Here is a 14925-nt window from a genome sequence, read left to right on the forward strand (position 1 = left end):
TTTATAAATAAGTATATAAGCAGAAAAACTGTAAAATACATCTGAACAGTATCTGAGGAACTAAACTAGGTTGAAAAGACAACAGGTGATAAGACCTGAGTATAGATCTACTCTTTGGTTTGGCTTGACACTTGGTTTCTATGCAAAGTGTAATTTTCCCATCTTCCCTTTCATTTTCTTCCATTATGAGATTATAATCCCATAAATTGATATTTATGATAGCAACATTTTGAGGGGTAAATATATGTATATATAGATCTCTCTATATATTTACTCTTCAAAAGGTTATATATATATATATATATATATATATATATTTTTTTTTTTTTTACTCAAATTTTCCATGATAGCTCTGTAACCGCCACCCCCACCCCAACCTGGATCTAACACCATTATCCAGGTTTATTTTTTCCCTACAACATTTAGGAACTGGTACAATGTATATCTAATTTTATTTTTGCTTATTGACTGTCTCTCCTTATTAGAATGTAAACTTAATGAGACCATGCACCTTATCAGTTTTTTTTTCAATTTTTTTTGAGAGAGAGAGTGAGAGAGAACATATGACCAGGGGAGGGGCAGAGAGATAAGGAGGCAGAGGATCCAAACTGGATTATATACTGTCAATGCAGAGCCTAATGTGGGTCTTGGACTCACTAACCATGAGATAATGACCTAAGCCAAAGCCTGATGTTTACCAGCTGAGCCACCCAGGTGCCCCTTTACCAGTTTCCTTTACTCCTCTATTCCCCATACCTAGAATAGTGATTATTATTTTTTTTGTCTTGAATGAATGAATATAACAGGCAATCAGTAAATGTCATTTTCATTATTTCCCTCTTTTATGTTGGATCAGAAGTTTACTTTTAAGATTATTTTAAATGCAAATGTTTCCTAACTTACTATGGTTTAACTTACAATTTTTCACCTTTACAATGTGTGAAATCAATACATATTCAGTATTGCTCATAAAGGCAAACAACCAATACACTTACAATAATTCTGTACCCACACAATTATTCTGTTTTTCACTTTCAGTACAGTACTCAATAAACTAATAAAATATGCAGCCTTTTATTATAAAATAGGCTCTGTATAGATTATTTTGCTCAACTGTAGGCTAATGTAAGTGTTCTAAGCACAATTAAGATAGGCTAGGCTAAGCTATGATGTTTGTAAAGTTAGGTATATTAAATGCATTTTCGATTTATAATATTTTCAACTTATGATAAATTTATCAGTATATAACCCCATCATAAGTCAAGAAAATCAAGGGATAATTCAGTTGTCATCTATGAACATGTGAATAAACTGGTCAGTTCATTGAACTCTCTATCAGTTAAGTGAAATAGCTGCTCCATTCATAAATATCAATTTCATACTTCCATGCTTTTGCTCAGGGTGTTTATAACTTCTGCCCCAAACAATTTGATCTTTGCTATGGATGAGTAACTTATGTGTTTCCCATTCTTCCCTTTTCTAAAAGGAAGTTATTGTTCCAACTATGCTGTTTCTTCTCTACAATTGTGTACTAGGTGGATGAATGGGATGGCAGGTAACTTGTCTCCTAGTTTACAGGTGACCAAAGCACAACCAACTTGTTTCTTAGTTTGTAGGTGGGGACAGAACACAATGAATCACATATGAACATAAATTTTAAAGGTGTGTCACCAGATATCTTATACTTTTAGATGAACACAGTAACTGGATGCGACACTGGGCCTTCTTTCTTGGGAAGCAGTGAAATGTGTTTTGTGTTTGAAAGGGTAAGCAATGTTATTTGGATAGCCAATAAGGCAGTGTATCAGAGGTTACTACTTCTTTCCCTATTCAGTACCCATTTTGTTCATACTAATAAACTTTTAGCTGAACTATATATTATACTCCCAATCTTCCTTACAGATAGATGTAGCCATGAGTCATAGTTATGTGTAATGCTACATAAATAGAAATGTCATGTAGCAGCTTCTAGGATTTTTTCCTCCATTGACAAATTTGCCTGCTCGGTTTCAAATCCTCTTCCATCTTCCTGTCTGGAATACTGATGCCACAATCTTGAAACACAAAGTTAAGGGCCAAATATTTAACATGGCAGAGTGATAGATTGGAAGGAACTAGGGTCTCAAATGAATGCCATGGACCAGAGATGCCAAGGACAGCTCTGTACTGCTTAAAACCTGAACTTTTATACAACAGACAAATAGTCTACCTTCATAAAACCACTGTTATTTAAAGTTTTATGGTCCTCAAAACTGAATCTAACCCTAACTGATAGATACTGTAAATATTTAGTTATGCTAACTGTGTTAGTTTTCCAGGGCTGCCATTAAAGAATGCCACAAACTAGGTAGCTTAACCACAGAAATTCATTTACTCAGTTTAGAGACAGGAAGTGAAAGAACAAGGTGTTCTCAGGCTTATTTTTTTTTCTTATTTCAAGTTTTTATTTAAATTCCAGTCAGTAAAGACACAGTGTAACATTAGTTTCAGGGGTAGATCTAGTGATTCATCACTTATAAACAACACCCAGTGCTCATCACAAGTGCCCTCCATCACCCAATTTTCCCATTCCTCCACCAACCTCCCCTCCAATAATCCTCGGTTTGTTTTCTATAGTGAAGACTCTATTTTCTGATTTGCCTCTCTCTTTTTTCCCCTTATGTTCATGTTTTACTTCTTAAATTCCACATGAATGAAATTATATAGTATTTGTCTTTCTCTGACTGACTTATTTCACTTAGCATAATACTCTGTGGCTCTATCCATGTTGTAGCAAATAGCAAGATTTCATTCTTTTTTATGGCTGAGTAATATTCCATTGTATACATATACCACATCTTTTTTATCCATCATCAGTCCATGGTCATTTGGGCACTTTCCTTACTTTGATTATTGTTGATAATGCTGCTATAAACATAGGGGTGCATGTATCCCTTCAAAACAGTATTTTTGTACCTTTTGGGTAAATAACTAGTACCATAATTGCTGGGTCATAGAGTAGTTCCATTTTTAACTTTTTCAGGAACTTTCATACCGTTTCCCAGAGTGGCTGCACCAGTTTGCATTCCCAAAAGTGCAAGAGGGCTACCCTTTCTTAGCATCCATACCAACACCTGTTGTTTCCCATGTTGTTAATTTTAGCCATTCTGACAGGTGTGAGATGACATCTTATTGTAGTTTTGATTTGTATTTCCCTGATGGTGAATGATGTTGACAATTTTTAATGTGTCTATTAACCATCTGTATGTCTTATTTGGAATGTCTATTTATGTCTTCTGCCAATTTTTAAACTAGCATGTTTATTTTTGAGGTGTTGTGTTTCCTGAGTTCTTTATAGATTTGGGGTACTAACCCTTTATTAGATATGTCATTTGCAAATATTCTTACTCATTCTGAAGGTTGTCTTTTAGTTTTGCTGATTGTTTCCTTCACTGTGCATATGGTTTTTATCTTGAAGTCCCAATAGTTTATTTTTGCTTTTGTTTCCCCTGTCTCCAGAGATATATCTAGTAAGAAGTTGTTATAGTTGATGTTAAAGAGGTTATTGCCTTTATTCTACTCTAGGATTATGATGCATTCCTGTCTCACATTTAGACTTTTCATCATTTTTAATTTATTTTTTGTATATGTTTTAAGAAAGTGATACAGTTTCATTCTTCTACATGTTGTCCACTTTTCTCAATATAATTTGTTGAAGAGATTTTCTTTTTTCCATTGGATATTATTTCCTCCTTTGTCAAAAATTAGTTGACAATATAGTTGTGAGTCAATTTCTGGATTTTCTATTTTGTTCCATTGACCTATGTGTCTGTTTTTGTGCCAGAACCATACTGTCTTGATAATTACAGCTTTATAATATAGCTTGAAGCCCAGAATTGTGATGGGTCCAGCTTTTTCTCTTTCAACATTGCTTTAGCTATTTGGAGTCTTTTGTGGTTCCATACAAATTTTAGGATTGTTTGTTCTAGCTCTGTGAAAAATGCTGTTGGCATTTTGAATAAGCATTGCATTGAATGTGTAGATTGCTTTGGGTAGTATAGATATTTTAACAATATTTGTTCTTCCAGTCTATGAGCATTGAATTTCTTTCTATTTCTTTGTGTCCTCTTCAATTTTTCACCAGTGTTTAATAGTTTTCAAAATACAGATTTTTTCTACCTTTTTGGTTTGATTTATTACTAGGCATCTTCTGGTTTGTGATGAAATTGTAATATATTTTTATTTTAGAGAGAGATCAAAGGAGCAAGTGGGGGAGGGGCAGTAGAAGAGGAGAGGGAGAGAGAGAGAGAGAGAGAGAGAGAGAGAGAGAATCTCAAGCAGGTTCTTTGCCCAGCATGGAGCCCTATGTGGGGCTCAATTTCACAACTGTAAGATCATGACCTGAACCACTCAAGAGTTGTACGCTCAACCAACTGAGCCACCCAGGCACCCCTGTAGAGCAACTATAAATGGGATAAATTCCTTGATTCCTCTTTCTACTTCTTATTGATGTACAGAAAGGCAATAGATTTCTGTACGTTGATTTTGTATCCTGCGAATTTACTGAATTCATGTATTAGTTCTAACAATTTTTGGGTGGAGTCTTTCAGGTTTTCTACATAGAATGTCATGTCATCTGTGAATAGTGAAAGTTTGACTTCTTCTTACCAATTTGGATGTATTTTATTTTTGTTGTCTGATTGCTTAGGCTAGGACTTCTAGTACTATGTTCAACAGCAATGGTGAGAGTGGACATCCCTGTCTTGTTCCTGACCAAACGGGAAAAGCTCTAAGTCTTTCCCCATTGATGATGATATTAGCTGTGAGTCTTTCATAATATGGCCTTCATGATTTTCAGGAACATTCCCTATATCCCTAATTATTTTAAATTTTTTCAAATGTTTATTTACTATTGAGAGAGATAGCATGAACTGGAGAGGGGCTGAGAGAAGGGGGGTGGGACAGAGGATCTGAGGCGGGCTCTGTGCTGTCAGTAAAGAACCACATGCAGACTCAAAGTCACAAACCATGAGATCATGACCTGAGCCGAAGTCGGACGCTTAACCAACTGAGCCACCATCTCTCTATCCTTACTTTGTTGAGGGTTTTTTTTTGTCATGAATGGATGTTGTCCTTTGTCAAATGTTTTTCTGCATCTATTGAGAGAAACATATGGTTCTTATAATTTCTTTTATTAATGTAGTGTATCATGCTGATTGATTTGTGAATATTTAACCACCCTTGTAGCCCAGGAATAAATCCCATTTAATCGTGGTGAATGATTTTTTTAACCTACTGTTGTATTCGGTTTGCTTGTATTTTGTTGAGAATTTTTGCACCCATGTTCAACAGAGATATTGGCCTATAGTTTGCTTTTTTACTAGAGTCTTTGTCTGGTTTTGTATCAGGGCAATGCTGGCCTCATAGTATAAGTTTGGAAATTTTCCTTCAATTTCCATTTTTTGGAATGGTTTGAGAATAGGTATAAACTCTTCTTTAATTGCATGGTAGTATTCCCCTGGGAAGCCATATGGCACTGGACTTTTGCTTATTGGAAGATTTTTGATTACCAATTCAATTTCTTTGCTCATTATTGGCCTGTTCCAGTCATCTATTTTTTCCTGTTTCAGTTTAGGTAGTTTATATATTTCTAGGAATTCATCCATTTCTTCCAGATTACCTGATTTTTTGGCATATATTTTTTCATAATATTATTTTATAATTATATGTTTTTGGTGTTGGTTGTTATTTCCTTTCTTGTGATTTTATTTATTTGGGACTTTTTTTTCTTTTTGATAAGTCTGGATAAGAGTTTATCAATTTTATTAATATTTTCACTAAACCAGCTCCTGGTTCCATTGATCTTTTCTACCGTTTTCTTTAGTTTCTACATAATTTATTTCTGCTTTAATCTTTATTATTTCCCGTTTTCTGGCTTTAGACTTTGTTGTTCTTTTTATAGCCCCTTTAAGTGTAATGTCAGGTTGTTGATTTGAGATTTTTCTTGCTTCTTGATTTAGGCCTGTATTGCTATATACTTCCCTCTTAGGACCAGTTTTGCTGCATCTCAAAGGTTTTGACTGCTGTGTTTTCGTTTTTATTGGCTTCCATGTATTTTTTTAAAATTTATTTTTTAATTTCCTAGTTGACCCATTCATTCCTTAGGAGAATGTTCTTTAACCTCCATGCATTTGTCATCTTTACAATTTTTATCTTGTGGTTTGACTTCATGTTTCATGATGCTGTCGTCAGAAAAGATTCATGGTATGATCTCATCCATTTTGTACTTGTTGAGGTCTTATTTATGACCTAGTGTGTCATCTATTCTGGAGAATGCCCCATGTACACTTGAAAAGAAAGTGTATTCTGCTGCTTTAGGATGAAATATTCTGGATATATCTGTTAAGTTCATCTAGCCCTATGTGTCTTTCAAAGCCATTGTTTCCTTGCTGACTTTCTGCTTAGATGATCTGTTAATTGATACATGTGGGGTTGTAAAAGTCTCCTTCTATTATTGTATTATGATCAATGAGTTCCTTTATTTTTTTAATTGTTTTATATACTTGGGTTCTCTCAGGTTGGGGACATAAATATTTACAATTGTTAGATCTTCTTGATGGATGGACCCCTTAATTATGATATAATGCCCTTATTCATCTCTTGTTACCATCTTTGGTTGAAAATCTAGTTTTCTGATATAAGTATTGCAAGTCTGACTTTCTTTTGACATCTACTGGCATGATATATGTTTCTTCATCCCTTCATTTTCAATCTGAAGGTGTCTTTAAGCCTAAAGTGAGTTTCTTGTAGGCAGCATATAGATGGGTCTTGGTTTTTTTTTTTATCCATTTTGACACCCTATGTCTTTTGATTGGAGCATTTAGTCCATTTACACTCAGAGTAGTTACTGATAGGTAAGCACTTAGTGACATTTTATTACTTGTTTTGTCATTGTTTCTGTAGATTTTTCTCTGTTCCTTTCTAGTCTTTGTCACTCTTGGTCTTTCCTTTGCACTCAAAGAGTCACCATTAATGATTTTTGCAGGAATGGTTTAGGGGTTACAAGATGCTTTAGTTTTTGTTTGTCTGGGAAACTTTATTTCTTTTTCTATTCTGAATGATTGCCTTGCTGGATAGAGTATTTTTTGGCTGCATATTTTTCACATTCAACACATTGAATATATTATGCCACTCCCTTCTGGTCTGCCAAGTTTCTGTAGAGAGATCTGCTGCTAAATTTATTGTTCTTCCCCTATAGTTATAGACTTCTTTCATTTTGATGTTTTAGGATTTTTTCTTTATCTTTATATTTGGCAAATTTAAGCACAACATGTCTTAATGTTGGCCTGCTTTTGTTAATTTTGATGGCAGCTCTTTTTGCCTCCTGGTTTCGACGTCAGTTTCCTTCCCCAGATTAGGGAAGTTTTCAGCTATAATTTTCTTAAATAAAACTGTCCCCTTTTCTCTCTCTTTTTCTACTGGGACACTGATGATACAAATGTTATTACATTTGGTAGAGTCACTGAGTTCCCTCAGTCTATATTCATGTGATTCAAAATTTTTCTTTCTCTTTTTTTGTTCAGCTTTATTATTTTCCATATTTCTATCTCCTATATCACTTATATGGTTTTCTTCTTCTTTTATCCTTGTGGTTATTCCATCCAGTCAGTTTAGAGTATCAGTTATTGAATTTTTCACTTTGGCCTGATTGTTTTTTAGCTCTTTTATCTCTATAGTAAGGGTCTCCCTGATGCTTTCCATGCTTTACTCAAGCCCAGTTAGTATCCTAATGATTGTTTCTTTAAATTCTGGACCAGGAATATTACTTATATGTGTTTGGGTTAGATCCCTCGCCATGATCTTTTCCTGTTCTTTCTTTTGGGATCAATTACTCTTTCTTGGCATTTTGCCTATGCTTCTGCCTTCTTCTTTGTGTTAGGAAAGCCTGTTATCTTTCCTGTTCCTGAGAGTAATGGTTTTATGAAGAAGAGGTCATATAATATCCAGGTCCTAATGCTTCAGGAAGTGTCTGTGGTGTGTCCTATGTGTACTGTACTGCTGTATTCTGACTTCTCTGTTTCTCAGGTCAGTCATCTGCAGAGTTTCTCCTTGACTACAGTTGCCAGTGTTTGGACCTTGGTCAGAGTGTGGAGAGTTTTAACTAGGTGTGCTCTGGTATTCTTGTTAAAAGAGACTTGATGCTATTTCCACTACAGCTGAAGCTTTGCAAAACACAATGGTCAGTAGACATGGTGTATGTGGGAGATTGTTCTGGTCTTCTCAGAGAGGGGCCCACTGAGCTGGTCCTAAGGAACACTTGCTTGAGAAAAGCAGTACTAGCAGAGCACAGGGTGGGTGGAACTTTGTGTAAGCAGGTTAGGCAACCAATGTTGGCACTGTGATGTTCCCTGAAGTTAGTTTATTCTGAGTGGCAGTAAGGGGAAATTGCACCAGCTTGCTTCTTTGTCCCTGGAGAGGGGAGTCTTTCTTGTTGCTCTCAGGGAAGCACTTTCAGAGAGCAAATAATTTCCCCTCCTGCATCACAGGCATCTTTCAGATCACTGACTTCACACTGTCTGTCTCTAGGTCACTTGCCTGCCTGGATCAGTGCAGCACACCTTAACCTCTACCTTGGCCACGTCTGCTGAATAGTAATATTCCAAACTTCAGGGACCTGGTGTGGCAGGGACCTGCACTTGTCCTCTTGGAGAGGGTCTTGCCAAACTGGAACTGATGTAGGTTTGACAGAGAAGTGCAGTTCCACCAGAGTGCAGGAACATGAGATTTAGAACAAGCAGGCTAAACAGGCAGTGACCAGGTTAGTCGCTCTCAGCAGGTGTCGCTGTGCCTATGCTAAAGGGGAGGGGAGGGAAATGGCACCCTCCAGTTCTTTTATCTCCAGAGAGTCAATGCCACCTCTCACAGATGTGCTCCAAAAACAAAAAATATGAACAGTCTTTCCACATGACCTTTACACAATCTTTAGATAACACAGTCTGCCTACGGGTTGTTTGCCTGCCTCATCTCCAGGAGTAAGGCAGCACCCTCATGACTATGCCACCTATGCCATGGACCTCTAAAACTCCAGTCTTTGAGCCCTGCTCATTGCAAAAAATCACAATATTCATCCTCTCTCACTTTATCATCCAAATGTCTTTGGGGGAAATGTTCTCCTTGTGTGTATTCCTGTGCACTCCACTCTCCCTTGGCTTTCTCTACAACCAGGGTTCCTTCCCCTATGCAGCACCCATGATCCGTTTCTCTCCCAAACCACATCTCTGCACTTTCTATCTTCCTCAAAGTAGCCTCTTCTCTCCCTCTAGTTGTACAGTTTGTTCTTTCAGTCTTCAGGTAGATTTCTTGAGTATTCAGAATGATTTTGGAGTTATCTAGCTGTGTTCAAGTGACAAGACAAGGCAAGCCTACGGCCCTCCTACTACTCTGCCATATTAGCTGCCCACCCTCAAGCTTGCTTTTATCTTTCCTGAGGCCTATCTCCTTGGCTTTCATATTGACCACCTCCTCATTTTCTCCTTACATCATCTTTTCTTTGTGTGTCCTCATCCCTGATGTCTCTTTCTATGTCCAAATTTCCTCTTCTTATGAAAATTCCAAACAGATTCAATTAGTGCCCACTATAATGGCATCAGTTTAACTTAATCACCTCCTTAAAGGCCCTGTCTCAAATACAATCACGTTGTGAGGTACTGGACATTAGAACATCACCATGTAAATTTGGGGGACACTATTCAATCCATAACAGTAATTAGCTTATTGACAACATGATGAGCATGAACACTGCAAATCAGGGTCAGCACCTTCTTCATTTTTATATTGTCAAGTGGTTAGCACACTGCCAGTCAGAGAAGAGGCACCCACAAAATGATGACTGCCTTTGTGAATCAAATCCAATCATTTCTCAGCCTTTTGGCTAAGATCAAGTGGAGAATTCACTCCATTTTCCTGAATGCTTAGACTGAAATGACTGGCCAATTTAGTTAAATGGCTACAATGATGTGCACAAAAATATAGCCTTAAAATTCCATTCTAAAACAATAGATTTGGATATTTTAGAATATGTAAACCAGGATAAAAGAAGGCAACATTGAAAAAGGCCAAGCCCTAGGAAGATATTAATAATTAAACATTTCCAGAGACTATAAATGTATATTGTATTTATTACTGAAATTATGATGGAAATATTTAATGTAAAGCATTGTTATCATGGTGAAATTAGTTCAGTGCATCTCAGCTAGGCCTCTTATGAAAGCATCCCTTTCTGCCTCAACCACTACATATAAAATTACATAACCTATTTCAGAGAGCATGTGCATTGTATGGTGTGCTAGGGCTGCTTACTACTAGACCACATGAGCTGATTATTATATTTTCTTTTTTTTAATTTTTTTTTACATTTATTTATTTTTGAGAGACAGAGAGAGACAGAGCACAAGTGGGGGAGGGGCAGAGAAAGAAGGAGACACAGAATCCGAAGCAGGCTCAGGCTCTGAGCTGTCAGCACAGAGCCCGATGCAGGGATCGAACCCACAAACCGTGAGATCATGACCTGAGCCGAAGTCAGACGCTTAACCTACTGAACCACCCATAAACCCTACCATTTTGATTATTTTTTACAATTATTGGAGGAGATGGTATTATAATGCTATTTCAAAGGATCAATCTCTAGAAAGTTCAGAAGTTTTCTTTAACTCATACACTAATCTTGGAGCTTATAGTGGATTACAGAAGTTCTATATTGGTTTATCTGGACTACTAGTGGCCTTTTATACCTTTTGTGTGTCTCTCTGATGCAAAGTCCTGTAATGCAAGTTCTCATTCCTGCACACACACACACACACACACACACACAGTCTTTTACAGAAATGAGGTTTATTTTTGGCCACAACAGCACACTTTCAATATATTAGTAACCTACTATGTATTGAGGCACTATTCAAGGTAATGTTACAAGGCAATTTTCCTAGTGATCCAATTAGTTAGATATAATTATGCCATTTTTCAGGTGAGGAAAAACACCCACAAAAATTAACTTACCAAAGTAGGTGGCAAAGCCTTATGGACCATAATAAAAATAATTTTTAAAATGATCTGAAATTAAAATTAATGGTTAATATGGAACATAGCTCTCCAGTAACTTGTGTATATACGATCTAAGTCAATACTCACTGTAGTCCACCAGGCTATTACTATTCCCCCTTTTAAAGTGGCAGAAACAAGATCCAAGAGATCATGTTATTTGCTTAGAGCCACTCAACTAGTATGTAACCGAGCTAGGATTCAAACCAAGATCATCTGATTTCCAAACCAGAGTCCTTCCCACTTTAACTTAGAAAGACTATGTAAATAATCAGTTTTTATCTGTTTTATTCCTCTTTAGTACATAGACTGCTTAATGACTGCATTTCTCTCTTTGTCTCTCTTTTTTGCTCCCCTCTTTCTTGTTCCCTTCCAGTTCATTTTGCACTATTTCTGTGGTAGCATTGATTTACTGGCAACATGTGGTACTTAGCTCTACTGAATATTACATGTTAATAAAACAAATTGAAAATGGGCTACGTATGCTTAAGGGACTCAGTGAAACAGTGAAACTGCATTACTTGAGTTGGCACTCTGGAGAAAGAGATTCAGCCTTTGTTTAGACAACAATAGTAAATAAAATGTAGTATCATCCTGACTAACAAGTTGAGTATTAACAACACTGCACAGAGGAGATAGCTCTAACCTACTTATGTCACATTCAAAAGTCTGATAATCAAACATTTACTGAATACCTACTTTTTTGTTAAGTATAAGGGTTACTATAAAGAATTATAATAATCTTCATTTGTTCCATTGAAATTTACTGGATGTCAACTATGTGCCAGACTATGTTACAAGTACTAAGAATATAGTAAATATGTCTAGCACATGCCCTGCCTCATGAAGCTTATATTGTGGCAGAAGCAAGAGAAAGAAAAAATCAAATAAGTAGAAAATAAATAAAATAATTGAAAATTATGATAACTGCCATGAAATAAAGAATGTATATAAAGAATGGTAGGAAGGAATGCAGCTCACTTTGGATGGTTAGTGAAGAACTCTGTATGGACTATTTAATCACAAATACTACATTCCAGGGGCTTATATATTAATTGTCCACATACATACATAGTGAGAAAGAAAAATATTTTCTTCTGAAGTGTAATGTATTGAAGACTGGAAACTATGCTTAACACACTACAAAAACTATTGCATTTATCAAGAAGTGATGCATAGTAATAATATTTAATAAGAGTATTTATGAAATCCATATATACTCTTGAATAGAGAATTCTCTTGAATAGAGAATAGTTAAACCAGCATGACTATTTATTAAGCCATAATTTTATATATTTGTGGACACATCAAGATATAAATTTGGGGAAAATAATCATTCAATTATAATTCAGTAGCTTTTTCTTCTTGTGCTTATCTACAAATTGTGCTTTTAAATTAATTTCAATCAAAGTCCAAGTTAACTCATTTTTCTTCAGTATTACCCAGAAAATTGAGTTTATTTTAGAATTTACAAGTTTATTTTCCCTCTACAGTTTTTCACCAAAAATTGTGGAAATGACTGAAATTATTCCTAGCTATAAAAAAAAGTGTTTTCCCAAATCTGAAGATGGTCATTTCCTAATTGTTTTTTTTGAAGTCCAAATTGTTCTGAGTTGCTCAGAGTCAACTTTTATTTCTACAACAAAATGTATCTGTGGCATTTACTATTAAAAATATCTTATAACAGAAGGCCATGGGGGAAGTGAAGAGGGAAAAATAGTTACAAACAGAGAGGGAGGGAGGCTAACCACAAGAGACTCTTAAATACAGAGAACAAACTGAGGGTGGATGGGGGCGTAGTAGGGGAGAGGGGAAAATGGGTGATAGGCATTGAGGAGGGCACTTGTTGGGATGAGTACTGGGGGTTGTATGTAAGCCAATTTGACAAGTTATATTCATAAAAAATATCTTATTGGAATCAGGGCTCAGTCAATGATTAAGTTAACTGGGAAGCAGCAGTAAGGGAAGCTGTCACCACCCTTCATTTTTCACCCATTCTGGTTATTTTTCAGACGAGTTTCAATAAGCTGACTATTAAGCTGTGACTTCTTGGGTTGGGAGGCTAGATCTATTCTACTCTGTTTCAAGGCTGCTGTGCCATACACATAAACACAGGAACAGAGTGGTAACTGAACAATTAATAAGAACCATGATAAAATAATGTACTTAAAATTAAAAAATGCATAGTTAACACAATTGAGTCACAAAAAAAGGGCATTTGCATACAGAAAATTTGCATGTACATTGCAGACCGAAACAGAACAATGTCATAAAAAATTCCACAAAAATAATAATAAGCATACCATATAAAAGAAGAATATATATGCCCTAGTTGTCTTTGGCCTATAAATACAGCTTAAGTTCATATTTTAGTATTATAGGAAGAGTTCAGATCCTTTTGAGAATTTATTTCTTACCTAAGAAATTCTCTCTATTGGGGCGCCTGGGTAGCTCAGTCAGTTGACCATCTGACTTCAGCTCAGGTCATGACCTCATGGTCTGTGAGTTCAAGCCCTGCGTCGGGCTCTGTGCTCATGGCTCAGAGCCTGGAGCCTGATTCGGATTATGTGTCTCCTCCTCTCTTTGCCCCTCTCTTGCTCACACTCTCTTTCTATATCTCTCAAAACTAAACAAACATTAAAAAAATAATATAAAAAAAGAAATTCTCTCTATTATTGGTATACTGTTTCCTAGTATATTTCTGTTGTGCTTTCACCACTAAGTTATTCTACCTGGCTTACACATTTTTGAAAATTATGAGATCAAATTTACTGGCTCATAGGAAAGGTGGAATAGTCATAAGGAAACAGTATTCAGCATTTGTTCTATGACCAATAAAGTGGTATGATTCATTCAGGCCACCCACTGAATGTAAAATATGTCAAAGAGAAAGGGAGAAGCAGTTGCCAGAGGTCCTCAAAAGTCTAGCTAAGACCTAGAATCAAGTTCATTTGCCCAATCTGCTTTCTGGAAAATGAACTCAATCAATTTTGTAATTTCATGAGATACCCTGCAGCCATTAGGCAATTTAAAAATATCAGCACCTGGGTTCAAATAACTCCAGTAAAAGATATGAAGGTGAGCATCAAGAACTCCCTGAATTAGCTGAAGTTTTACATGTTTCCTGGAAATGAAGATTCAGTGGTTAACACCCTGAATAGACTACTTAAGCTTTGTGTTCCCCTTTGCTGGTGCTTTGGTTAACATCATAATTGTTTGTAATAGGGCATGACGGATATTTCCTGGAAGAAGTCTGCACCAAAACTAGGTAAAGACTATATACCCAGACGAGTGTTACTAATGATGCAAGCTTGTACTTGTCTTTATGCAAGGACAGAATCTGCTTTTGAATGGATAGTACAGTGGACATCTCCTATTTGTGTGCTCTGTGGGCAGTACTTGAATTTGGACCTGTGTACATCTTAATTACTGAAAAATGTTTTCCCATTGAGAAAAGGCTTTGAGGCTTGGTGGTCAAAATTTTAGAAAATATTAATAATATTAACATGAGTGCTCGCTTTGGCAACACATACAGTAAAATTGGAATGATATAGAGAAGATTAGAATGGCCCTTGCCACAAGGATGACATGCAAGTTCATGAACATTCTATATATTTTTTAAGTATAACAATATTAACATGAATAGTAGCTATACTTATTGAAGTACTTACTGTAACTCTCACTGTGCTGAGTGCTTTACATACATTATTTATTAAGTTAATTCATCCAAAACACTAAATCAGTGATACTCAAAATGTAGCCTTTGAACCAGTGCTGGTAATGTACTGATGGTTTTTCCCAGTCCATGGTGAGATGAATATAGCAACTTCTTACTAGACATGTCTCCAG

The 14925-nt window shown here is 36.0% G+C and overlaps 1 non-coding gene across 1 annotated transcript; it reads left to right on the forward strand.

Moving 5' to 3' along the window:
- Positions 1–14586: 14586 nt before the first annotated feature.
- Positions 14587–14695, forward strand: LOC113597527 (U6 spliceosomal RNA). Its single transcript, XR_003418300.1, has one exon. It is a non-coding gene; the product is annotated as a U6 spliceosomal RNA (small nuclear RNA).
- Positions 14696–14925: the final 230 nt, after the last annotated feature.

The sequence above is a fragment of the Acinonyx jubatus genome, chromosome X, assembly GCF_027475565.1.
Source record: "Acinonyx jubatus isolate Ajub_Pintada_27869175 chromosome X, VMU_Ajub_asm_v1.0, whole genome shotgun sequence".
Taxonomy (NCBI): domain Eukaryota; kingdom Metazoa; phylum Chordata; class Mammalia; order Carnivora; family Felidae; genus Acinonyx; species Acinonyx jubatus.